This window comes from Puma concolor, chromosome D1, assembly GCF_028749965.1.
Source record: "Puma concolor isolate L17-30 chromosome D1, mPumCon1.1.hap2, whole genome shotgun sequence".
NCBI lineage: Eukaryota > Metazoa > Chordata > Mammalia > Carnivora > Felidae > Puma > Puma concolor.
In genome coordinates, this window is record NC_141676.1 from 69,441,065 (window position 1) to 69,466,832 (window position 25,768).

A 25,768-nucleotide genomic window follows, 5' to 3' on the forward strand; every position below is an offset into this window, starting at 1 on the left:
AGCACTGAGTGTTGTATGCAAGCAATGAACCATGGGAATCTACCCCAAAAACCAAGAGCACACTTTACACCATATGTTAGCCAATTTGACAATAAATTATATTTTAAAAAATAATAAACCGTTTCAAGTTTAGGTTTAAAAAAATAATAGTACCTACCTAATAAAGTTGTAGTAAGGGTTGAGCTAATCTGTGTAAGTGTTCAATAATTTTTCACTATTCTCTTATTTGAGTCTCAGTATTATTCCAAGAGGTAAAGCCAGGTAATCATTATCATCTCCATTATTACTAATAAGGAAACTGAGGCCCAGAGAGGAAATACTTGACCAATTATCACACAGAACAGGACACAAGGCAGGATCTTTAAAAAGTCCAGTCTCGGATACACAGAGTTCTCCATGATTGGCCCACTGCCTACCTCTCTCTGGCCCCAGATCCTGCCAGTCCTGCTTTGAACATGAAATTGTGTGATAAGCAATTTCCCTATTCATCCCTCAGTCTCTTCTCAAGAGCTCTTAACTTTCTTAACTTTCTTAACTTTCCCTATTCATCCCTCAGTCTCTTCTCAAGAGCTCCCTCTTCCAGAAAGCCCTTGGCACTTGATCCCCCTTCCCCTCACCACCCGACTTCCTTCCCCAGTGCTCACATCTTACTATTAACATCATACTGCACAGTGATCACAGAGGTCTGCTTTTCCCACTGAATTCTTTTTTTTAATTTGAGAGAGAGACAGAGAGAGAGAAAGAGAGAAAGGGAGGGGCAGAGGGAGAGAGAATCTTAAGCAGGCTCCATGCATCAAGCCCCAACATGGGGCTTGATCCCACAAGTCTGGAATCATGACCTGAGCCAGAAATCAAGATTCAGCTGCTTAACCAACTAAGCCAACCAGACACCCCTTCTCCACTGAATTCTGAGCCTAAAACAATTTCTGGCACACAATAAACACTCGGTAAGTGTTTATTGAATGAACTCTTGTCTCCAAATCTGATATTCTTCCCACTAGAGCATGCTTCCCCTTTTATCAACATATGTTCACTATTTAATAACAGTTTTAAAAAAAGGAAAAATAAAAATCAACCAATCAGAGTGTATTTAAATATTAAACTAAACTTAAAACACTTGGTCACTATAACTCGAAATAGTGAAACACACACATACACCCTTCAGAGAACCGACCACTCCCACCCACAGTTCATCAGCCCTTCTGCCTTTGGTCTCAAGAGACCAAAGCTAGATCTATCAAAGGACTCAGCCCAGGTTTGATTAACCCAGTGAGAAGGAACTGGAGCTCGGCACATAGAGAAAGACAGGTTCAAAGATCTCATACTCTAAACCTCAAAGATGAGAAGCCTTTAGGAGTTTGAGGTGTACATAATCCTCCCTGCACACCACATGTCAGCCCAAGACTTGATTTCAGTTCCTGAATACTCAGAGAGTGATCCTGGGGAAAGGCTATCAGAGAAGGAGAAAGCATCCACTCTACCTTCACTTCCTCACACGCCAAGCAAACATTGGTGCTCAGTTGTCCCCAGCAGAATCTCGTAAGTGGAACCACATCTCCTCACACCTTCAGTTCCCAGCCACCAACCAGTTCATGTGAGAAAGCAAGTGTCTTCTTTACATCTAGGTACCTCTAGTAACCAAGGCAAATCTCTCTGGAGGCTTTCCCTGAGGAACTCTGGATATGTATCTAGTTTTCCCCCTGGTCTGGATAAAGCAGACAGCACTCAGGAAAACATAAACACAGACCTAGAAACACACAAACACATGTGAGTGTACTTGTGTTTCACTCTGACTACTTAAGGAAAAACGTCACCCAGTTTCTTGCAATGTGCCCATAAATGATAGTTTTGTGGCCCAGGCCTCCCTGATCCTCCTCTGAGGAAATTCAGGGACTGCTAACCACAGCAGCACATGCTGAGCACAAGAAATTCAACAAATCACCACCCAAATTCTGCACACATTGAGTGTCAACTACTCCCAGGATCTTAAACTCAGTGCTGGAGATATATATGTATAACATCTTAACATCTTTCTGGATCTAAGCCTCAATGATTTGCCAAAAGCATACCTGGTCCTTTACTGAAAAATGGTAAATATGCTTAGCTCCAAAGCAGGGCATATTCATCCTTTTGGAACAATACGGCTCCACGTGCTCCAGTCCACAAATTAGTATATGAAGTCTCCATTTTCCTATACACATGTACCTTCATGTAGAAGTCTTGAATTTGATAACAGCACCATCTCTCCAAGTACTTTTTACAAAAAAGTTTCAAAATATACTATTTTATGTTACCCATAAGTCCTAAGAAGTATGTCTTCAAACAAATCCATCTTCCATAACTTGAGCAGCGTTAACAACTTCCATAATTTAGGCTGTTTGTCCTAAAGAGAAACCCAGCTATTTCACTCACAATATTGAGAAACTTCCATTAGTTCCTTGCAGCCTCCAAGGTAAATGGCAAGTTTTGGTGTGGGGCTTGAAACCGCAAGCTGTGAGATCATGACCTGAGCCAAAGTCAGATGCTCAACTGACTGAGCCACCCAGGCACCCCAGTAAAGGGCAACTTTTTAGCCTGGTTTCACCATTGGGCTTCAGCCCACCACATTAGCACCTCCAGCCACAACTTATCTACCCTATATGACAACACCATGATCTCTCCTTTGGTATCCCATGCCCTTCCTGCCTCTATGCCACTGAACATGAAAATCCTTGAACCTGTTCTCTCTATCCCATTCCCTTCTCAATCTAGCAAACTCCTACTGGGCTATGGTTCCACCTCATTCTAAACCTTTCAAATTTCCCAGGCAGCGCGCTCCGCAGTCTCACAATAAGCTGTATGTATTTCCACCAGAACATTTACAGTGAATTGTAAGTACTCTTTACCATGGCTGCCCCTATTATGGGCATTTTCTTGTCCTTTTTTTAATCCTTAGAATCCAATTATCAACTTAATGATTAGATTAAAACCCCATAGGGGCGCCTGGGTGGCGCAGTCGGTTAAGCGTCCGACTTCAGCCAGGTCACGATCTCGCGGTCCAGGAGTTCGAGCCCCGCGTCAGGCTCTGGGCTGATGGCTCAGAGCCTGGAGCCTGTTTCCGATTCTGTGTCTCCCTCTCTCTCTGCCCCTCCCCCGTTCATGCTCTGTCTCTCTCTGTCCCAAAAATAAATAAAACGTTGAAAAAAAAAATTAAAAAAAAAAACCCATAAAATAGTGGGGCAGAGATCAACTCCTGTTTTCTATAGGTGGAAACTGAAGCATCAGTGAAATTAAGTGATTTGATAAGAGTAGAGCTGAGTAATGGCAAATCTTGTACAATGGGAACTCTCAAGAACCAACAGAGGAATCCAAGAGGAAAGGAGGAAGAGAAGAGAGGGGCAAGGAAACGGATACTGAACAGTGACTCTGCAAGACACAATGTTAGGCACTTTAATATATTCATTATGTTATTTATTCCTTGGAGCCACTTTGTGAGAGATGGAAGATGAATGCAATTTTTTCCAGAAAAGAAAGTTGAGATTCAGAGGTTACTTGTTCAATTACACAATTAATAAATGGATCCAAGGTATAAACTCAATATTGTCAGACTCCAAAGCCAAGTTTATTCCTCTACAGGGAACATGGGCTTCCAGACCCACACCTGCCCATGGACACAATCCAGAAACACCTTCCTTACTATAGCCCCCCCTTATCACCTTGCCAGCCGCTGGGCTTCACAAAATTCTGACTTGTGACTTTCCACCTATGACTGCACCTCACAACCATCTGTTACTAACCATCAGATAGCAAAGTATCCCCAGGATTCTAGCAAGAACACAGTGACTGTATTTGCATAAAGGTGGTATGATGTTATTTCAAAAACACTTGAGTGTGCATGCCATCAGAGTAAAAACGTGTCATATTTAAGTGGTGTGAGTAGGGTAACTGGTACAAAGAATTCTTTAATAAACCTCTACAACATGTACAATATGAAGACCAACTTTGTTTTACTCAAATTCTTCACATATTCTTATTTCTCAAGTGACACCCCAAAATAAAAAGTATTGGGGTCTTCCAGAAATTAAGCATAAGGAAACAATTACTTGCCAGCTCTCTAGATCATATTTCAGCTACTCTGGTTCCAGGTCATCCTGCTTCTTAGATACCAAGTAAGTACCTGACTCCTTAGGCTGTGGTGTGCTGGGAAAACCAGATTTTTCTCCTGTAAGGCTTATATCAAGTCCATCATTACTATTTCTTTTTTTTTTAGTATAATTTATTGTCAAATTAGCTTCCATACAACACCCAGTGCTCATCCCAACAAGTGCCCTCCTCAATACCCATCACCCATTTTCCCCTCTACCTCACCTCCCATCAACCCTCAGTTTGTTCTCTGTATTTAAGGGTCTCTTATGGTTTGCCTCCCTCCCTGTCTGTAACTTTTTTTTCCCCTTCCCATCCCCCATGGTCTTCTGTTAAGTTTCTCAAGATCCACATACCATCATTACTATTTCTATGGTAACATAAATGTTCCAGGTTTTCTAGAACAATCCCAGTTTCAAATATAATAATCTGTTATGAGCCTCAAGCCAAGCAATATGTTTCAACAAAGGATTCAGTAAATGTGGATATACTATGATTCTTCTAGAGAAGCCCCAGAAAGAACCAGTACTGGCTAGGGGACAGAGCACAGGCTTTTAAGTCAAGGTAAGCAACCTGAGTTCGAATGTTTGTTTTGCCATTCACTGTTGTTGACGTTGGGCAATGTACTTAACTTCTTTGTGCTTCCATTTCCTCATCAGTAAAATGGGTAATTATCATCTAGTTCAGAGCAATGACCTAGCAAGGGACTGACACATAGTATGTACTCAATAGATAGTAGGCATTCTTTTTTATCACCATATTCTTGTTATTATTCATAACATACCTAAAAGGAATGGAAAAGAAAGATAGAATTTGGCATTCTAAGCAAAAGATGATAAATGATGTGACTTACCTAATGTAACCAGAGCTACAACTTTACTTCCTAAGACACAACACTTCAGTTACTATATTACAGTACTGTATTGATACTGAAATGAGGCATTAAGTTGCTGACTCCTCATTTTTTAAGTCTCACCCCCAGATATTTCCTGTAATACTTAAATTTAATTATTGCTATTTCTAGGCAATAAAATTTCCTGAATATCATGCAACAAGTTCATTTTCAAGTATTATCTTGTATGGTCAGAAGGTTTGCCAAGCGGGGCACCTGGGTGGCTCAGTCAATTGAGCTTCTGACTCTTGATTTCGGATCAGGTCATGATCCCAGGGTTGTGGTATCAAGCTCTGCATAGGTCTCCCTGCTGAGTGTGGAACCTGCTTGAGATTCTGATATTCTCTCTCTCTCTCTGCCCCTCTCCACCACTTGGGCTCTCTCTCTAAAAAAAAGAAGAAAAAAATTGCCAAGCTATGCATCCTCATTCTGTATCTAGAACTGTTTCTAGCTTCTTGCTTCCATGAATAACAGAGTGGAACATGCTTAGTGTGTGACTGTGACTTTCTCGTACTTTATAGACAAATAAAATGGTTAGTTTTGATTGGAAAGACTATCCTCTGATGATCCAAAAGCATGGGCTCTAGAGTCAGACTGCCTGGGTTCAAATCTCTGTCCCTTCTTTCATCAGCTATGTCATCTGGGTAATTTATTTAACTTGTGTGTCTTAATTTCATCATCATCAAATGGGAAAAATAATAGTACTCAAAATAGACTACTGTGAGGATTAAATAAATGGACGTAGGTACAGTGTTTAGAACAGTGCCTGGTACATGGTAACTGCTCAATAAAGGTCAGATATCATCACCATTCACTTGCCTCATAGGGTTTTAAAAAAGCAACCAGATATAATCAAATATGTTATATTAGCAACAAAGAACATACCAGATCAGATAAAATACTTTTGAAATAACTAACGAAGATGAAGCCCACCTAACCAATTGCTTTCCCCAGGCATTATCAATGCAGGAGATCCATAGCATTTGCAGCCTGAATGCATATGGCTTCAACAATTCATAAGGCATCTTAAATACATGTCACATAGAAACTGTAGTTAAATGAAAAATGGCACCAGATAGGTATGAGGTGGTGAGTCCTTGGCTGATGAGTCTTTGGCTAACCAGCCAGCAACAGCATCTCAATCTGCTTTTGCTGTTTTTTATTAAATATGTGACCTAATTTAATCCTCTGAGCAACTTGTGAGGCAGGTATGATCATCCCCATTTTAGACACACTGAAGATATGATATGCCATGCTGATAGTTGACTTGGGGTACCAAAAGTCTCAGAATGCATACCATGAACATGCCCCAAGATGGTAAACCTGAAACAACACTAGAATCCACTTTAAAAAGAGTGAAAGAATTAAACTGAAAACCCAGACCCCTTACTTCTAAAACTCAATGACTAATCTAAAACAAGCAATGGTAAAGAATATTCCCTAATGAATCTAACATGCCATAATTCAGTCTTCCTCGCAATGTAGATTGCTGGCAGAAGGGGCGGGAGTGGTTGAGGCACTTGGCTTGGCCTGGGATCCAGCCCTTGCCTTCAGCCTCACAGACCAATGTTTTAATCAGCTGACTCAGCAAGTGGCAGGAGAGCCCAGGCGCCTGTGGCCGTGAGTAATGGTGGCACAAAACACATCTGTCTAATCAGAAGCTGATGGCACCAGTTCCGTCAAGACTTATGGTGAAACAGTGCTTCTGCAAGGGGGAAAAAAATGTTTATTCACCCAGAAGTTACGCAATGCCTGTCTTTCTCCCTCTGACTTGGAATGCAAATTTGTGGACTATTTACAGGTCTTATACCCCCACTCCTCAAATATTTCTTGGTGCTTTTACAGAAAGACTTATCTAGAAATAATCAACCAAATCCTTTTTTTATCAGTACCTATGAAGAGTATAGAAAGTATGGCATTAGGCAATGTTTTCATTTTGGCCTTTTTAAAAAAATGTCTATCATCATTATGCAGAATAATGCACAGGAAAGTGTTTCCATAGGTTGTAAGTACACATTTCACATATATAAACACGTCACTGCAACCACCTGAAGGTCACTGTACTACATTTCAGCAAAAATTTCCTTTCAACAGAATCATTCATTCTTCATTTTTTCATTTATTAATTCATTAAAAATACTTTACTGAGTTCCCGTCGGGGGTTGGGCAATGTAGATGCAAAATTAAACCAAAAGTCCAAGTCCTCGGGGACTTCATCTTTTCCCAAATTGGTCTTTTAATCTCCATTGTATTCTAACCGCAACTGGTACTCTCTGCTCTCTCCTGTCCCTTCCCTCTCCCTCCTTATCTCTCCCACCTTCCTTCTCCCCTTCCCTTCCTCCCTGCCTCTCCCTCTTCTAGAGTTCGAGCCACTCAAGAGTGCTTCTCCCACATTCTGCAAAAGCCATAGTACAGGCAAAGTTCCCAATGGGCACTAAGGAAAAATACTGTATTTAGTAATTTCGAAAGCCAGTACATAGTGACACACACAGCCCTATTACCATAAGTAACCTACTTTTACTATACTTCTATCAACCAACCTTCCCAAAAGTTACCAAAAGTAGTTCTCCCTCCCAACAATCTAAAAAGGTTCTAGTTAAGAGTAACACATAGACAAGCAAAAATAATTCTTCTTTCAATGATGTACGGATCATGTGTTGTGCATAAAGGTATCCAGCTGGGAAGCCCCATAGGAATCATGAGGGGCACCGAAAGCTGGAACATTCTCCCACACCTGATTTATCTGTGTGGTAATTCTCTACCAAAGTTCCATTTGGGCAGACATAGATGAAAAAACAGCCAGAATCATAGATTTTTAAGAATTGAAGGTACCTCATCTGGTCCTATTCCCTCACTTTATTAAAAAAAAAGAACAAAAAAACAAACAAACAAAAAAAAAAACAAAACAAAGCTCAAGAAGAGGATATGACTAAGATTACACAGCTTGTCTTTGGGGCAGGAATAGAAGCCAAGACACCTGCCTCCCAATCCCAATGCAGGGCCCATTCCTCTCTTCAGAACTGAGTTGAGTGCATGCCTGTGAGCAGCCCTTGAGGCAGTGGCTTCTAGCATTCAGCCATGCACCCCCCCCTTCCCCTCCCCACACTGCCTTTCCAGTTACTCTCTCTGCTTCTCCCTTGTACACCTCTGCCCTCTTAAGGCAGCTACAGATGGCCCTGGAACTCTCTGACTCTCTCTGCCAATGAACAGCTCTCTTGAATGGCAAGCCCACTTTTATTCTGTGAAATGGGACTATTTTCTGCCCTTTCCTTCAGTTCAGAATTGTGATGAAAAGTAATGAGATGTTAGCCATCAAGGAATCTTCTATTCTTTGAAGAAAACTTAGAGTGGGGATCCAATAGAGCATTTGCTTTGTAATTAAGTCCTGCTAATGTTAAGCCCAAGAGTTAGAGTCCAGCTTTTTATAAAGACTGACAATTCTTTTGATCTTTCTACATTTAAACCTCCTTTTAAAAATAGCATAAACACCTGCATGCAAATTTAAGTAACAATACCTGACACCTGGTCCTCATTAGTGACTCTGGTAAGCAAAGGTACAGTAGGTGTCATTATCCCCAATCTAAGGAAGGGAAAACCAGTTCAGAGAAGCTACCTGTCTTGCCCAAAGTCACACAGGTAATAAAATTCAATGCTGGAGGGGCACCTGGGTGGCTCCATCATTTCAGTGTCTGACTCTTCACAGTTTGAGCCCCACATTGGGCTCTGCAGTGACAGTGAGAAGCCTACTTGGGATTTTCGGTCTCCCTCTCTCTCTGCTCCTCCCCTGCGCTCTCCCTCCCCTCCCCCCCTCAAAAATAAATAATATTTAAAAAATGCAATTCTGGAGCAATGATCTTATCTGAGGCTCCTCTGTGTGCAGTTTAGCTTTAGAATTCTCTGCTCACATTTTCACTTCAACAACACTGAGGAGCTACCTTTTCTGTTACATTTAAGACACGTGAGTCATCTCATAAGAAGCACAGCTGGACCCTGTGACTGCAGCAGCAGCCCCAAAGGTAGGCACTTTCCTCTGCTGGGAACTGTCTGACACCAGGGAATTATGGGAAGGTGAACTTCACAAACAGGATTAACCTTTATGATGATTTTAATTATTCAAAATTAATACTCTGTATCCTTTCAAAAACAATCTGAGATGACTCCTAGCTCTAAGGATGATTGAGTCAAAAGTAAGGGTTATATTAATACATTTGTTCATTTTTTGTTTTCAGCTTACTACGCTTTTTTTATCCTCTCTTTTTAGGTTTATTTTTGGTAGTAATCTCTACACCCAACATGGGGCTCAAACTCATGATCCTAAGATCAAGAGTCACATGCTCTTCCAACTGAGCCGGCCAAGCACCCCTTCATTTGTTTTTTTTTATTTTTATTTTTTATGTGCTCATATAGACACAGAGAAGAAGATTTGGAAGGCTATAAAATCCAAGTTTTGCATTAGTTATTTCTGAGTATAAAGGTATTATTATTATTAATGCCAATCTGTAGTTTTTCTTTTTCTACAATGAATATATATACATATATATATATGTATGTATATTACCTTTGGTAATAGGAAAACAAACAATAAGGATCTTCCTTCTACATACAATCGATAAAGAGCTGAACTCACAGAACAGGGAATAGAATGGTGGTTGTCAGAGACTTGGGAGAGGGAGAAATGGGGAGAGGTTGGTCAAAGGGTACAAACTTCCAATTCTAAGATGAAGAAGTGTTGAGAATCTAATATACAATATGGTGACTATAGTATTATATACTTGAAAGTTGCTAAGAGAATAAATCTCAAATGTTCTCGCTACAAAAATATAGTAGCAATGTATACACATATGAAATTATCATGGACTTATACAATGTTATATGTCAATTATATCTTAATAAAGCTGGTGGGGGGTCAAACAATAAAGATTGTTTTTATTTTTAAAACATGTTCTTCATTCTGATAAATAGGAAAGGGGCTATCTCCACAAGGCGTTGGGAAGCTCTATTACTGTAAACCAAGTGCATGAAAAATGCAAATGGTACCCTATGCTGCCACACGAGAATGCTTGCCATTTGGGTACTTCTCCATTTGGGTACTCTCAGCACCCAAGAATATAAAATAATGTACCAAGACACCAATTTTACACAAATATTTTCAGGAAAAAATTTGTTTTATATATTGAAACCAAATTCAACATATGAAACCAAATTTAAAAATTGCATAATTTCATAAAACAATTTTCAACCTTGTTGGGGTCAATCTGAACTGTACCCCAACCCCTAGGAGCACTTGCCAGTTTTGTTATTGGAGATTCTTCTATGAAGAAGTTTGGGAAGCCCTATGGCAAATAGCACCATCTTATTTCCCTCCCTTTTTAAGAGAGACTAAGTGATTTCTCCTGTTAGTTAAAAAAAACATCAAATTTTTCCTCATCTATAACCTTTAAAATTTCAAATAAAGCAGGTGGCAGAAAACATATTACCAGGCAAATCTAGAAGCCCACAGGGACACAGCCCAGAGGAGAGAACTGCCTGGCCTGGCATCCTGGGTTCTGAGCATGGTGAGCCCTAGGCTGCCCCACTTCTGCAGGACAGCAGACCACTCTGCACAAGGTACTAATTCATTCATTCCACAAATGTTTATTGAGCAAAACCTGAGAAAGGCCTCTTAGGGGACAGTGGGATCATTCACAAGCCAATGGTCAGGTCTAACGGATCAGACGTGGACAATCAATCTTTCATTAGACCTCAAACCACCTCTAGGATAAAGCAAACAGGGTCCCTGCCCCATTCACTCACTAGCAGCTGGGTGGGATCAGGCAGTCATTCTGGAACAGCACTGCTGCTTTGAGAAAGGCTAAGACAGTCACTTATTCCCAGCAGAATGACCAAAACTGCACCATAAGTGGCATAACTCTTTTTTTTTTAACATTTATTCATTTTTTGAGAGACAGAGTATGAGCAGGGGAGGGGCAAAGAGACAGGGAGACACAGAATCTGAAGCAGGCTCCAACTCTGAGCTGTCAGCGGAGAGCCCACAACCTGGAATCCACAAACCTGTGAGATAATGACCTGAGCTGAAGTCAGCTGCTTAACTGACTGAGCCACCCAGGCACCCCTATAACTCTTCTAAAATGCTTTGAACAGTGTCTGGCACATGTGAGAACTCAGTAATACCATTTTTGCTGTTACTAGGCCAACTTGCCCTTACTCACCAAAAAAGGTAGAAAGATCACAGGTTTTAGAATCAGAGAAACTAGATTTGCATTCCAATTATTTTGCTTACTAGCTATGCGACTAAAGGAAGTGATCTTTCTAACCCTCAGTGTCTCATTGGTAAAATGGGTTAACTGACAGTACAGGATCCCTCATGTGGCTTTGTGAGAACCAAAGACACATTATACACAAAGAAGAGTGGCCCCTAAGTGCCGAATAAAGACAGTCAATAAGGCCACTGCCATGCCTCCTTCCTTCCTCACCATTCTTGACAGGTCCTGGCATCTGATTTCACCCAGGCACCACACTAAGGAACAAAAGAACTATAGGGAGGGGAGAGAGTACCTGGAGACTTTCCACAGAAACACATCAAAATCCTCAACTCCTTTCAACCATCCCTCTGTTTGGCTGCCGTAACCAACTGGCTGCCCAACCAACTAGGGCCCCTATTCCCTCACTGGGAATGGCTGCCAAGAAGAGGCCAGGAAGCTGGACAGCAGTTTGAATCCATCCCACCTTCCAGTGTCTGTCCGTCTGTCTGTCTGAAGCCCACTGGGCTTCCTCTGCACGTCCCTACCAGGCTCTAAGGGTCAGGAGGCTGCCAGCGGATCCATAGTCTGTCCTTATCCAGGCTTCCATCCCTACCCAGAGCCCAAAGCTCTGGAGGCTGCTGGTCACAAACCAGCACTAAATGAAAAGTCAAAGGGGATTTATAAAAGCAGGAAGGAGGAAAGGGAAGAGGAGGCAGGATGGGTGCAGAGAGAGAGGCCCACTTCGTACAAGCTGATGGAGCCCTATGTCCTAGCCGCTGAAGCAGTGGTTTTCCTCTCTGAAAGATGATAAATCCCATTCCTGTGATTTGTAACTCAAGACGGGACAAGGTCTGGGCGTAGGGAGATAATTCCAAAACAAACTGCTTGTTTTGCAAGTAAACCTCATCGGCTCCCAAACCCTCCTTCCCAACACCCCACCTGTAGATAGGTCCTATCGCCCTTACTTCACCTGAGCAATCTGGAGGCAGTTACTCTGCAACCAGATCCCGCTAACAGCCAGCCCGAACGAAGCCCAGGGTCGGTCCTCAAAAGCCCCAGGAAACGCGACAGCCCAGCAGAACCCCCGCCTACCCGGCACGTCGGCTTCCTGAAGACTCAGCCCCCTGGGCAGCGGAGCTGGCTCTTAAGTAGGTGCGGATTTGAAGGGAGCTTGCCGCTCGCCAAAACGCGGCTCACGCTTTAGAACTCCGAAGACTACAAAGCATTAGTCAACACCAACAACTCCCTCATTTAAGAGGAGGAAAGAGAGACCCAGAGAAGGAACGAAAGTTGCCCGAAATAACACCCCGAGTGGGCAGAGAAAAAAACCCTGCTGCTCTGGTCGCCGCGGGGCAGGGAGAGCGCCTCGCCGCCTCCCGCGTCCTCGAGTCCACAGACGTGCAAACCCTGAATCCCCGGGTGCTGCGCGTTACCTTCCTCGGGACCCGGCGCTCGGAGCCTCCTCTCCCGCTAAGGCGCGCCTGCAGCTCTACCCCCGCACTCTCGCGGGGCAGTCCAGGTGTCGCCCCGCGGCTGTCAGCGCACGGAGGCCGGTGCAAGCTCCCCCCTGCGGGCTGCAGGCGGGCGCGCAGGGGCGGCTCCCGGGAGCGCCGACCAATGGCGTTCCTCCCGCTCCCCGCCCCGCCCCCGGCACGCCTCACCCGCCTGCTCCCCTGCCCTCCTCCCACTTCCCTCCGCCCCTCCCGGTTTTTCTCTTCCCCTTGGCCCTCCCGCCCAGACCTCCTCCAATGCACCTTGCCCCGAAGCAGCTTCTTCACTGTGCAAATAAGGAGTGCAATTATTTTGTGACCACTGTGCGTTAGGTGTCCCTGGAGCCGGAGAACGTGGCGCTCAAGGAACCAGTCCACTCACGAGAGAGGAGTTAGCCACCGCGCCGGGAGAGCGGACGGGATCAAGATGCTTTAACCGCTCCGGACGTCAGTTTTCTAACGTGTAAATTAGATGAAAATACCTCACAGGCAGTTGAGAGGATTAAGGGAAGTGATGCTTGAAAAGTATCCAATAATACCTGGATAAGTTGTGAGCGTGATGTGTACAGACTGAGCTCCCCCCGCCTCCAGCGCCCTGGATGGTGCTGGAAGGCAGGGTATCACGGCCAATTAAAAAAGGTTACCAATGATGGGGAGAGCCCAGGCAAACTTCTGAAAGAGGTAAACCTTAAGGCCTTCTCCATTCTCCTCATCTCCCCCATTTGTGCTGTCCATCCAACTGAGGGTGGCCCAGGTCTGCCTTTGGTTCTTTCAAAAACCTTCTCTCCAACTTGCAAATGCTGATCCCCACGGACCTCATTCAGTGCTGGGTGCTGGGCTGCTAACCTGGCCCAGGAATCCTTGTGCTGTGTTAATTTGTGTATTCTGGCTTTCACCCAAGCTTTGAGTCCCATGTGTCCCTAAGGTGGGTGGGCACTAGGGGATGCAAAAGAGGAAAAACCACTCCTCTTGCCCTTGAAGAGACAAACATGCAAATAATTTCAGTTTAGTGTCATAACAGCTAGAATAGATGTGCAAAGTGTTACAGAGTCACGAACACTGGGAGAAGAGGGCAATACAAGTTTAAATACAGATGTGACCAAGTCTTGAAGGAGGGCTATAACTTAGGTCAAACAGAAGGGGAAGAGAACAGTGGCTGCAGAGAAGCAGGCAGACATGCAGATGCCTGTCATATGTTGCACAGGGTATATTGACAGTGAGACAGAGATGAAACTAAAGAGGTAGAGGCGGGAAGAGCAGCCAGGCCTGCCTTGCTGAGGGAAGCAGACTGTGTCCTGTTGGTGAGGGCTGCTGGTGAATGATTTTAAGCAGCGGAGTGGTCTGATCTCATTTGTCTGGTGTCTTGCTTCCAGTGTTTGTGTGTGCCTTCATAATCCCCTTCCTGTCCCTCTTCAACCTGGAAGGCAGGCACTGGATCTTCCTCACCTGTGAGTGCCCTGCATGCTTGGTACAAAGCTTTGAAGAAACTCAATGCTCACTATTCCCGGTGTCACTCCTCCCAGAGGAAAAAAATAGCAACACCTGCTAGGAAAGGTCTAAGGATTCTCTGAGGTTAAAAGCTAGAGCCCTGATGTTAAGTGGCCAAAGTTCAAATACTGGCCCCACCACTTTCTAACAGGACCTTCAGCCAGTTACATAACCATTCTGTGCCTCACTTTGCTCATTTGTAAAAGAGATGATAATAATGCTCCTCACTAACACTACTTGAAGCTTATAAAGAGAAAATGTGTGTGTATAAGCATAGTGGCTTGCACAGAGGAAGTATTGAATAAATCTTAGTTAACATGATTATATCAAGTCAGCAGAGGCTTGTTCCTCATAACCTATAAGATTTTGCCATTCTTCAAAATAGTTTTCATGTAAGTGACAAATTTCACAAATATTCTCTGTTGATATTAAGGGGAAAAACAAGGGTATAGGGATAATGCAGGGTTGGAGTACAGACTGGTGTGTGTCCCAGCTCTACCACTGGACTCTACAACTGACTGTTGAACTATCCAGTTGACTTTGGACAAGTCACTTAACTTCTTTAGGTCTCTGTTCCTCTTCTACAAGAGAAATACAATTGACCCTTTCATAATATGGGTTTGAACTGCATGGGTTCACTTATATGTGAATTTTTTTAATATAAATACAATACAGTACTGTAAATGTATTTTCTCTTCCTTACAATTTTCTCAATACTTTCTTTTTTTTTTTGGCTTACTTTACTGTATGAATACAGTATATACTACACATACAAAATGTGTGTTGACCATTTATGTTATTGGTAAGGCTCTGAGTAGGCTATTAGTTCAGTTTGAGGGGAATCAAAAGTTATAGATTTTTGACTGTGTGAAGGAGGGGTGGTGAGGATAGGTACCTCTAATCCCTGAGTTGTTCAAGGGTCAAGTGTGGTCATATTACCTGTCCCATGTAAGGGAGATGCTGCAAAATACATAGCACATTGCATGGCCCAAGGTAAGATTTCAAAAACTGTGGTAAGAAGAAAGGTCTTATACATTTGGGAAAGGGAAATGTCATCTAACAGTAATGCACTGGGAGGGGAAAATATAATCCCAGGAAAAAAAAATCTAAGTGGAAAAGTTGATTCTGGATCTGTGAAAACTGGAACAGGAGTAGACATCAGCTTAGAAACCTACAGGTGGAACCCTGGCCTGGAAGAGTTTTCTAGTTGGGAATGGGTTGTTGAAATCTGGAACCCCCTTCTGGTCAATTTTTGCAACTCTATGGAGCTGCAATGAAATGGAGTGTTGTTTGCCAGGGTGTGTATGGTCTCTGAGCTGTCCTCCCGGAATGGTGGAATGCCATAAGGCTGGTGCTTTCAAATGAGAATCTGGGATTTAGCCTCTAATACCACCCAGCCATTACTTTGTAGGGTCACAGACACATGGCCAAGTTGTTTAGTTTTACCAGCTAGTTAGTAGGTGAATATTTATTTGTGGGATAGTAGGTGTGAATCCTTTATGCTTGAAATATGTCCCATCTATCTCAGAACCAAGGAATCCTTCTCATGCATTAGGGCCTGGGACAAATGTCCCAAGATTCTTCCTTCTTAGGTTGAATGAATTAATCCTTTGGACCTCTGGAACGCCCATGGCATATTCCTCAAGCCTTTTCTTGGCATTGATTTCATTGTCTTTATAGTTAGTTGTCACAGGACTTGCAACTCCACACCTGTTTTAAAGCCTACCCAGTCAAGGGACACCCCTTTTCTCTTTGCATTTTTTCTCACTACCTCCATCATTCCCCTCACACCATCTCTACTTCAAATGCCTTGCACACTATAGGTACTCAATAACTGCTTATTAAATCGCATTGCAGGCAGGTCTCACAGAGTAGATACATTACAGAGAGCAGCACTGTTGCCACCATGGAAAAGTTAAAAAAAAAAAAACAAAAACAAAACTTCCTGTGCAGACATGACTTTGCCTTTAAGCTATGTGGATTTATAACTTCTTACCCACCAAAAATTGAAGATATTGCTGAAATGCTGTACAATTACATCTAGTATGGTAATGTGGTTAGATGATGTATAGCAGTAGGTATCAAATGTACAGCATTTAGAACATAATTGAGTCATGGTGCTGGGTCACCAAAGTTGGAATTTGGTTTTCTAAATAATTTGCAAAAACTGAATATCTTTTTAACTTTTGGAAGTACAAAACTCTGGCCTTGAATCAAATCGTATTAGCAATCTCTCCACAGTCTTTAATAATGCCTTGCCTTTCTACTGGGCTTTGTATTTTTCAAAGCTCTTCCACTTTAATTATCTTGTTTGATCTTCACATCAACCCTATGATGTAGGAAGGGCAACTATTATTAGTATCTGCATTTTACAGATGAAGATAGGAAGGGCTTGAGAGGACCAGGCCCTAAACCCAGGCCAAATGGCAAACTAGTGACGAAGTCAAGGATCTACTATACCAGCGAGAGTTCTGATATTCATGAAAATTGGGCATCATTATTTATGACCTTTATGGGCAGTAATCTCACGCAGACATGTCTTAATTTATATTCATGTGTATATACTCTCGCACAGACTTCCTTTTATAAAGTAAAGAAGAACCTTGGTAGTGACCATCTCCCTCAGATATGTAATAATTATAATTTATTTCTTCAGTGGCTTTCATCTGTGTCTATCAACATGCATTCCAACACTAATATTCTTTTTTTTTCATTTTTTTTATTATGTTTCTTTATTTTTGAAAGGCAGAGAGAGACAGAGCATGAGTGGAGGAAGGGCAGAGAGAGATGGAGACACAGAATCCGAAGCAGGCTCCAGGCCCTGAGCTGTCAGCCCAGAGTCCGACGCGGGGTTCAAACCCGAACCGTAAGATCATGACCTGAGCCGAAGTCGGATACTCAACCGACTGAGCCACCCAGGCGCCCCTCAACACTAATATTCTTTTAAAAAAAAACCTCTAGGTTTACTCAGTCAGTATTTTAGGACAAATTTTCTTATTTTAATGTTTAAAGAAAGAACAAATGTTACTTCAAAAAAACGTAAGACCTCTGTTTATATGAGATTCCTAGAATGGTCCAATACAAAGAGACAGAAGAGTGTTTAGCAGGAACTGGGGGAGGGGGTGCTGGAGTTAATGGGTAGTTACTGGGTACAGAGTTTCACTGTGGGATGTTGGAAAAAGTCCTGGAGATGGATGATGGTGATGGCTGCAGAACAGCTACTTAATGACACAGAACTGCATATTTAGAAATGAATAAATATTTATTTTAAAAATTAAGCAAATTTTATGTTATGAATATTTTATAACAATAAAACATAGAAGAGGGGCACCTGGGTGGCTCAGACGGCTAAGCGTCCGACTTCAGCTTGGGTCATGATCTCACAGGTCGTGAGTTCGGGCCCGCACTGGGCTCTGTGCTGATAGCTCAGAGCCTGGAGCCTGCTTCAGATTCAGTGTCTCCCTCTCTCTCTGCCCCTCCCCCACCCATGCTCTGTCTCTGTCTCTCAAAAATAAATAAATGTTAAAAAAAATTTTTTTAAAGAGTAGACCACCTAGTTTTATTAATATGAGATTCCCTGTAGTAGAAGGCTACTTATAATGTAATTCATGACCTTTTTTGTTTTGTCTTTTTGAAATTTACTTCACCTTCACACCTTTGCTGTGGCAGAAAAGATACTGATCTGTAGGGAGTCATACCAACCTTCTGTAAAAAAATCCAAAATGGGTTGGGGCGCCTGGGTGGCTCAGTCGGTTAAGTGTCTGACTTCTGCTCAGGTCATGATCTCACGGTTTGTGGGTTTGGGTCCCACGTCGGGCTCTGTGCTGACAGCCCAGAGCCTGGAGCCTGTTTCAGATTCTGTGTCTTGCTCTACCTCTGCCCATTCCCTGCTCACACTCTGTCTCTTTCTCAAAAATAAACAAACATTAAAAAAGTTTTTTAAAAAATCCAAAATGGAGTTGAGATAGGGGGTGATAAGGTAAATCCTAGTAGAGTACTAGAGCTCCTATTAACCAAGTGCCTCCTACCTGCCAGTATTGACTACATGCTTTTTCCTATTATTTCATGTAATTGTGAGAGCAGCTATGGGTAACAGATGAGAAACTGAGTTATATGAAGGTTAGGTTACTTGCCCAGGGCCACACAACCAAACATCTTCCCAAAGGGCTGACAAAACTCTGGAGCTGACTTCCCAGGAGGTAGTAGAATCTCCCTTCAAGTTGCAGTGATCTGGGTTATGCAGTTGGACTAAAGCAGGAAAATTTCCTCAAGTATTCCTTCAAATTTTACTTCCTCTGTGCTGTAATTACTGTTGCCTTCTCTCTACAGAATTATTGTGTCCTATGTGACTAGACCTGTGCTGTCCAAAATGGTAGCCACTAGCCATATGTGGCTATTGAATACTAGAAATGTGGCTAGTCTAGGGGTGCCTGTCCGGGTAGCTCAGTCAGTAAAGCATCTGACTCTTGGTTTGGGCCCAGGTCACAATCTCACCATCATGAGATTGAGCCCCACATCAGGCTCTGCACTAGGCATGGAGCCTGCTTAAGATTCTCTCTCTCTCCCTCTCCCTATGCCCTTCCCCGGCACATGCATGCACGCTGTCTCGTTTTCTCAAAAAAAAAAAAAAAAAAAAAGTATTGAAAAAAATGCTTAAGAGAAATGTGGCTAGTCTGGATTGAGATGTACTCTGAGTGTAAAACACCCACTTAAAAAAAAAAGTAAAATACCTCATCAACAATTTTTGTATTGATTACATGTTGAAAGATAATATTTTGGACATACTGAATTAAGTACAGTATATTATCAAAATTAGTTTTATCTAGGGGTACCTGGGTGGTTGATTATCCAACTTTGGCTCAGGTCATGATCTCCTTCCAGGGTTCAAGCCTTACGTTGGGCTTTGTGCTGACAGCTCAGAGCCTGCTTCAGATTCTCTGTCTCCCTCCCTCTTGGCCCCTCCACAGCTCACACTCTCTTTGTCTCAAAAATAAATAAACATTTTTTAAAAATGTTTTAATTAGGGGAGCCTGGGTGGTTCAGTCAGTTGAGTGACCGTCTTCAGCTCAGGTCATGATCGCACAGTCTGTGAGTTTGAGCCCTGCGTCGGGCTCTGTACTGACAGCTCAGAGCCTGGAGCCTGCTTTGGATTCTGATTCTCTCTCTCTCTCTCTCTGCCCCTTCTCTGCTCATGCTCTGTCTCTCTCTCTTTCTCAAAAATAAATAAACATTAAAAAAATTTTTTTTAATTTTAAAAATGTTTTAATTAGTTTCATCTGTTTCTTTTTACTTTTTTCAGTGCAGCTACTAGAAAATTTTAAATTAAATATGTAGCTCTCATTATTCTACTGGATAAGTCTGTTCAAGGTTGCCTGGGTCACTTTCTCTACCTCACTTTCCCCCTTGAAAGAAGGGGCATATTACTTTTGAGTTATTACATACAGAATAGGAGACACATATTGATAGAACTTGCCTTTCTGTTCATTACTTTGCTTTCAAAGCACAATAATTACAAAATGTTGTCATTACTACTGCCTGGCATTTTTATCCCCTATTCCTTTTCAAGTACAGAGGAATCTTGATTAATCATACACTTCAAGAATGGAATGTCTGGGGGCGCCTGGGTGGCTTCAGCTCAGGTCATGATCTCACGGTCCGTGAGTTCGAGCCCCGCGTCGGGCTCTGTGCTGACCGCTCAGAGCCTGGGGCCTGTTTCAGATTCTGTGTCTCCCTCTCTCTCTGACCCTCCACTGTTCATGCTCTGTCTGTCTCTGTCTCAAAAATAAATAAACATTAAAAAAACAATTAAAAAAAAAAAAAAGAATGGAATGTCTGGTAAAAATAAAACACAATCTTGTTCTATCCCTTGTTTATTCAGTTATTCATTCATGTATTCATTTCATATTACAAATATTTATTGAATGACACATTATGTACATGATATATGGCTATGAGAAATTCAGAGATGAACCAGATAATGTCTGCTGTTGATGCTCTTTCAAAAAGATATTAGTTTATTTCCTGGTTTTTACTAGTGAACATCTCAGGCAGCATGATATAATGAAAAAGCCCTGGCCCAGGGGACATAAAACCCAAGATCTAGTCCTGCTTTTATGAGTTATGTGAAATGAGCAGGTCTTTTTAGATCTAACTCATCTACAAAATTAAAAAGGATAAAACTATCCACTTTGCCAATTGCAAAAATACAATTATAGAAATGATAATCTACAATTGCTATTTCTTATTTATTAAAAGACATTGTAGTAGAAGTCAGAATATTTGGCTTCCCTTCTGGACCCAACTAACAAAATGCTCTGTGGCTTTAACCTCTCAGGACTTGGTGTCCTTACCTCTAAAATTAAGAGGTAAGGGGCACCTGGCTGGCTCAGTCAGAAAAGCATGTGACTCTTGATCTCAGGGTCATGAATTCAAGTCCCACATTGGGTGTAGAGATTACTAAAAAATGGTAAATAATCTTAAAAAATAAAGTTATGAGATTAGACCGCATATATTGCAAGATCTCTTCCCGCCCAAAATTTCAGGTTTTAGGAGTTTATGATTTTTAAAGTAATCATTCCCTGCAGATCAGCATTTCAATTTACTAGAGTCATAATTATATCAGTTTTCTAGCCATAGATCTTAAAAGACCTGAATGTATGAAACAGAAGCTTCTCTGGAAATTGTGCTTATATACTTGCAGAAGAATCTCTGCATTAGCTTATTTTACAGGGCATTTTACCATCTGCATCTTTTTTTATTATTATTTTTTAAATATTTATTTAGTTTTGAGAGACAGAGAAAGAACATGAGTGGGGGAGGAGCAGAGAGGGAGACAGAGAATCTGAATCAGGCTCCAGGCTCCGAGCTGTCAGCACAGAGCCCGACATAGGGCTCCAACTCACGGACAGTGAGATCATGACCTGAGCCAAAGTGGGATGCTTAACCAACTGAGCCACCCAGGTGCCCCGGCCCTCTGCATCTTTAAAAACCAAACAGAAGAGAAAAAATTGTCAAGAAATAAAAACAACAATTTCCGTTATCTATTGGTATGTAGCAAACCACTCTAAAACAGTGGTTAAAACAACAATTTCTTATTTTTCATGATTCTCTGGGTTGGGTGGTTCTGTTGCTACTCACTCACTGATGACGGTTTCTTATGCTGCTGCATTCAGCTGAGTGCTCAGCTGAGGCTGGAACATCGAAGGTGGCAGCTCATTCTCCAGGGCTGCCCTCCACATGGCCTCTCCTCATTCAGTAATCTAAGCCCAAACTTCTTACATGGCAGCTGAAGCCCAAGCATTACAAGAGGCAAGCCCCAATGTGTAAATATTTGCATCAAGCTGGCTAACCATCCTTTGCCCAAAGCAAGTTTTGTGGCTAAGTCCAGAGTCAACATGGGGGAGCCTGAGGATCCTGGAAGCATGTTTCATTGAGGACCACCAGTGTGATAGTCTACCACCACCACTTCCATCCAACTGAGTTCTAACCAACAGAGATCTTACTCCTGTTTCTCGTATGCATGCATATATCATTCCATTCTTATGTGCTTTGTGCATACTTCCCTTTCTGAATATGTCACGCTCCACTTTTTTAAGTTTATTTATTTACTTTGAGAGAGACAGTGCGCGAACAGGGGAGGGGCAGAGAAAGAAGGAAAGAGAACGAATCCAAAGCAGGCTCTGCACTGTCAGCATGGAGTGCCATGCTGGACTGGAATTCATGAACCATGACATCATGACCAAAATCAAGAGCCAGACACTTAACTGAGTGAGCCACCCAGATACCCCTATCATACTCCACTTTAATTACCAGTTTATATTTCAATTTTCCGTCACTGAAATCGAATACTTGTGAATAAGGGAAGAGAAAGCATCTTAGCCCTTTCTGAATGTTGAGCATCTATCACAGCTCCACATAGGAGGCATGAATGACACAGACTTGAATGACACAGACCTAAAATCTTTGAAACTTCACCCAGTGCCAAAGGTAGAGCATCTCATTTCAGACTACACCAGGGCAAGGATTCTTAACCTAGGCTCCTTATTTTCACTAACTTCTATCTGCAATTTATCATCTCTTTCAATTATAAATGTAAGCAACAACCACAGTAGTGTTATCCATAGGTGAGTGAGTTTACCACCAATGGAAACCCCAAATGTTTTATATCACAATACAGATGACTTGTTGTAAATACTGTAAATATTACAATTTTTACAATATTTTTTAAAATAATTTGAACAATCCATTTTAATATAATTAGTTTCCTTTGGAGTCCTAGGTATTTTATTTTATTCAATTTAGAAATATTTTCTGAGGAGTACAGGGTCTTCACCATGCTGCCCAGGCCACCTGTTACAAAGAAAAGGTGAAGAACCCCTAACCAGACATTTAATAGTCAGACAATGGGAGATATTTCATACCCTTAGGAAGACCCCCTCTTCCTCACCTCCAGAGCCATATCAACATTACCTTGTTCAAAAAGCATATTCTCAAACTCTACCATAGACCTTCTAAATCAGAAAATCTGGGGGTGGAGCCCAGTAATCTGTTTCTACAAGCCTTGTAGGTAATTCTGATGAAGGCTAGAATTTGAGAACCATTGAACCAGGGAAAACAGGACTGAACTGACACTGAACCATATACAAGGGTAGCTGGAGACCATTTAATGAATCAATGAGTATAGATAAATATTGACATATATCTCCTACTTCCTCAGCACTGGGGAAAGGACTATAGGAAAATGCTTTATATATTCATTTCAGGGATTATAGTGTAGATATACAGATATATTTTAAAAACTTTAGTCTCGGGGCGCCTGGGTGGCGCAGTCGGTTAAGCGTCCGACTTCAACCAGGTCACGATCTCGCGGTCCGTGAGTTCGAGCCCCGCGTCGGGCTCTGGGCTGATGGCTCAGAGCCTGGAGCCTGTTTCCGATTCTGTGCCTCCCTCTCTCTCTGCCCCTCCCCCATTCATGCTCTGTCTCTCTCTGTCCCAAAAATAAATAAACGTTGAAAAAAAAAATTTTTTTTTAAAAATAAAAATAAAAATAAAAATAAAAACTTTAGTCTCTACATTTAAGATTAGTACACTTTATGTATATTACATGTCAATTTTAAAAATAGCTACACAGAAGTGTGTAATACATAATCCCCGCCTTTGAGGAACTTTCCATTCATTTCAGGAGTCTATTTATTCAATCATTTCTTGAACACCAGATAGTGTGCTAGATGGTTATGGATATAACAGTGAAATGAGCCAGGCATGAAATCTGTCCTCATGAAGTATACATTCTAGTGGAAGAATCAGAAAAATAAAACAGTGGTAATGTCCATCATAATTATGAATAATATGTAGCACCAAATAATTACCGTATTTCATTGATCCTAAGACAAACTTTTTTACAGCTTAATCTTCCTGAAATAAGGATGTGTCTTACATTCTGTGGGTGCCAGTTTTATTAGAAGGTTTTTCTAACGGTACATAAAATAATGGTGCATCTTCAGTTGATGGCTTCATAGATTTTGTGAAATTTGATAAATTCTAAACTATTGAGTATCACAGGAGTTCAGGGATATGGAGATCTATAAGCATTCCAAGAGTCAAAAGGCCTTCAAGGGTAAGGTGATACCTGAGCCAGGTTGAAGAAAAAGTAGGATTTTTAAGAGGGGAAGAAGAACAGGAGCATCTAGAGGTGAAACACCCAAAGGGAAGGAGAAACTGACTGAGAGGCACAGGCCTGGGTGGGACAGAGCAGGAGGTATTAGGAACCAAGGGAGCTGAGTGACTAATAACTTGAAATCAGATTATAAAAGCCTTAGAAAATTTAGCAAATGATGCAGTTAAAAAATAAGGAGCAATGAAAGATCTCTGAGCAGAAGAATGAAAGGTTAAGTCCAAACTGATATTTGGAATGGACTCAGCATCAGGTGATTTTATATATATATATATATATATATATATATATATATATATATATATGTATTACATATACATATATACATACATACATATACATATATGTACATACATACATATATGTATATGTATTATATATATGTACATATATACATACATACATATATGTATATGTATTATATATATATGTATATATATAATATAATATATATAATATATATAAAATATAATGATATATATTTATTTATTTATTTATTTATTTATTTATTTATTTCCAATTTTTGGTCACCACTGTTTGAGAAGGAAGGAGACATACTGACTTAGTACTCAGAGGCTATGAGCTCCTGGAACAGCCATGGCAAATACAATAGTACTATATACACATGAGCACGTGGCAGAGATGAATGAACCAACACCCACCCACTCCCCCAGACCTGGTGGGAGAGCACACCCACTGAGTGTTATTGCTTTCCAGTTGCCAGACCTGAATGACTGTGCTAGATCACAATAGGCACCAGAGCCAGGCATGCCAGCACTGGGCTGCTGACCATTGCCCCCTCCCCACTTGGGCCTCATGGAGAGAGCCCACTGTTCAAAGACTCGTCTTCTTTTTGAACAAGTCTCACTGTCACCCCAAATTCATCATTTAATCCTCACCACATCCATGTGAGGTAGGTGTTACCATTCTCATTTTACAAGTAAGGAAACCAGGGACTGGAGGTGAAGCGATTTGTCCAATGTCACAGTTAGTAAATAGCAGAGTTGAGATTCACACCCTCTTCTGTCTCCTCTCAAAGTCTGCTCTTTGAACTTGTATTCTCTATGAGTCTCAGCCCTAATCAGACTGCCAGATCAATGGTTTCCTTTTGAGCCCCCCCCCCACATCCTTCCCCCCCAGTTACAGAGTCTGGAATTAGCACTAAGATAGCCCGGGTTTGGTGTGCACCCATGTGTCCACCAAATTAGGCTTGTCCTTAACCCTTTATTAGGGACATGCTTGCCTTTCTGTAAGACTGGAACTTACCTAAACTCTTTGCTTTGCACTTTAGTTACTCTGCCACACAGACAGCCCACCCTGAATCCCTGACTTCTTCACCTTCTCCTGCCAGTCTCTTCTTCCCAATTGGGGTCCTGATCCAAACTAGATAAATTCTGCACCCCCAACCTCGTTGGCCTGCCTGGTTCTGAGCAATACCCCTATGTGAAAATTGCTGCTGCTATGCCCCAATCCCTGAGATCCAACTTGTCAGTTGGTCAGTGGGTGTCTAAGGCTCCAACCTAGAAACTAGAGCTAGGCTCAGATTGAGGAATCTAGGGAGAGAAAGTAGGAAGGATGGCAAGGAGCAGAACCAACACCCAGGCCCCAAAGCATCAATCCAAAGGAACCAGGCAGAGAGGGGCAACCAGCCAAAAGGGAAGAAGGCTATAACCAGAGCCAACATTAAGGAGCAAGTGGGTGGAGAAGGGAGGACAGAGGTGAAAGAGGCGCTAACTTCCCAAGCACTTGAATGTAGGGCAGGTCTTCTTACAGGATCTGTAAGTACAGCGAGATTGGGCAGGGTCACTAAGCTGGTCCAGACCTGGAACTGACTTCCTTCTGGCTCTAAGCCCTCGAGATC

The 25,768-nt window shown here is 41.9% G+C and overlaps 1 protein-coding gene across 18 annotated transcripts in view; it reads right to left on the reverse strand.

Moving 5' to 3' along the window:
- SYTL2 (synaptotagmin like 2) overlaps positions 1-25,768 on the reverse strand; it is a 156,792-nt gene that overhangs the window by 107,928 nt on the left and 23,096 nt on the right. For 13 of the 18 annotated variants that reach the window (XM_086678494.1, XM_086678492.1, XM_086678493.1 and 10 more), the window contains exon 1: positions 12,690-12,842. The exons of 4 other annotated variants lie outside the window; for them this stretch is intronic. The gene's annotated coding sequence lies outside the window, so the exon portion shown is untranslated. One more of the 18 variants, XM_086678485.1, reaches the window with a different exon arrangement.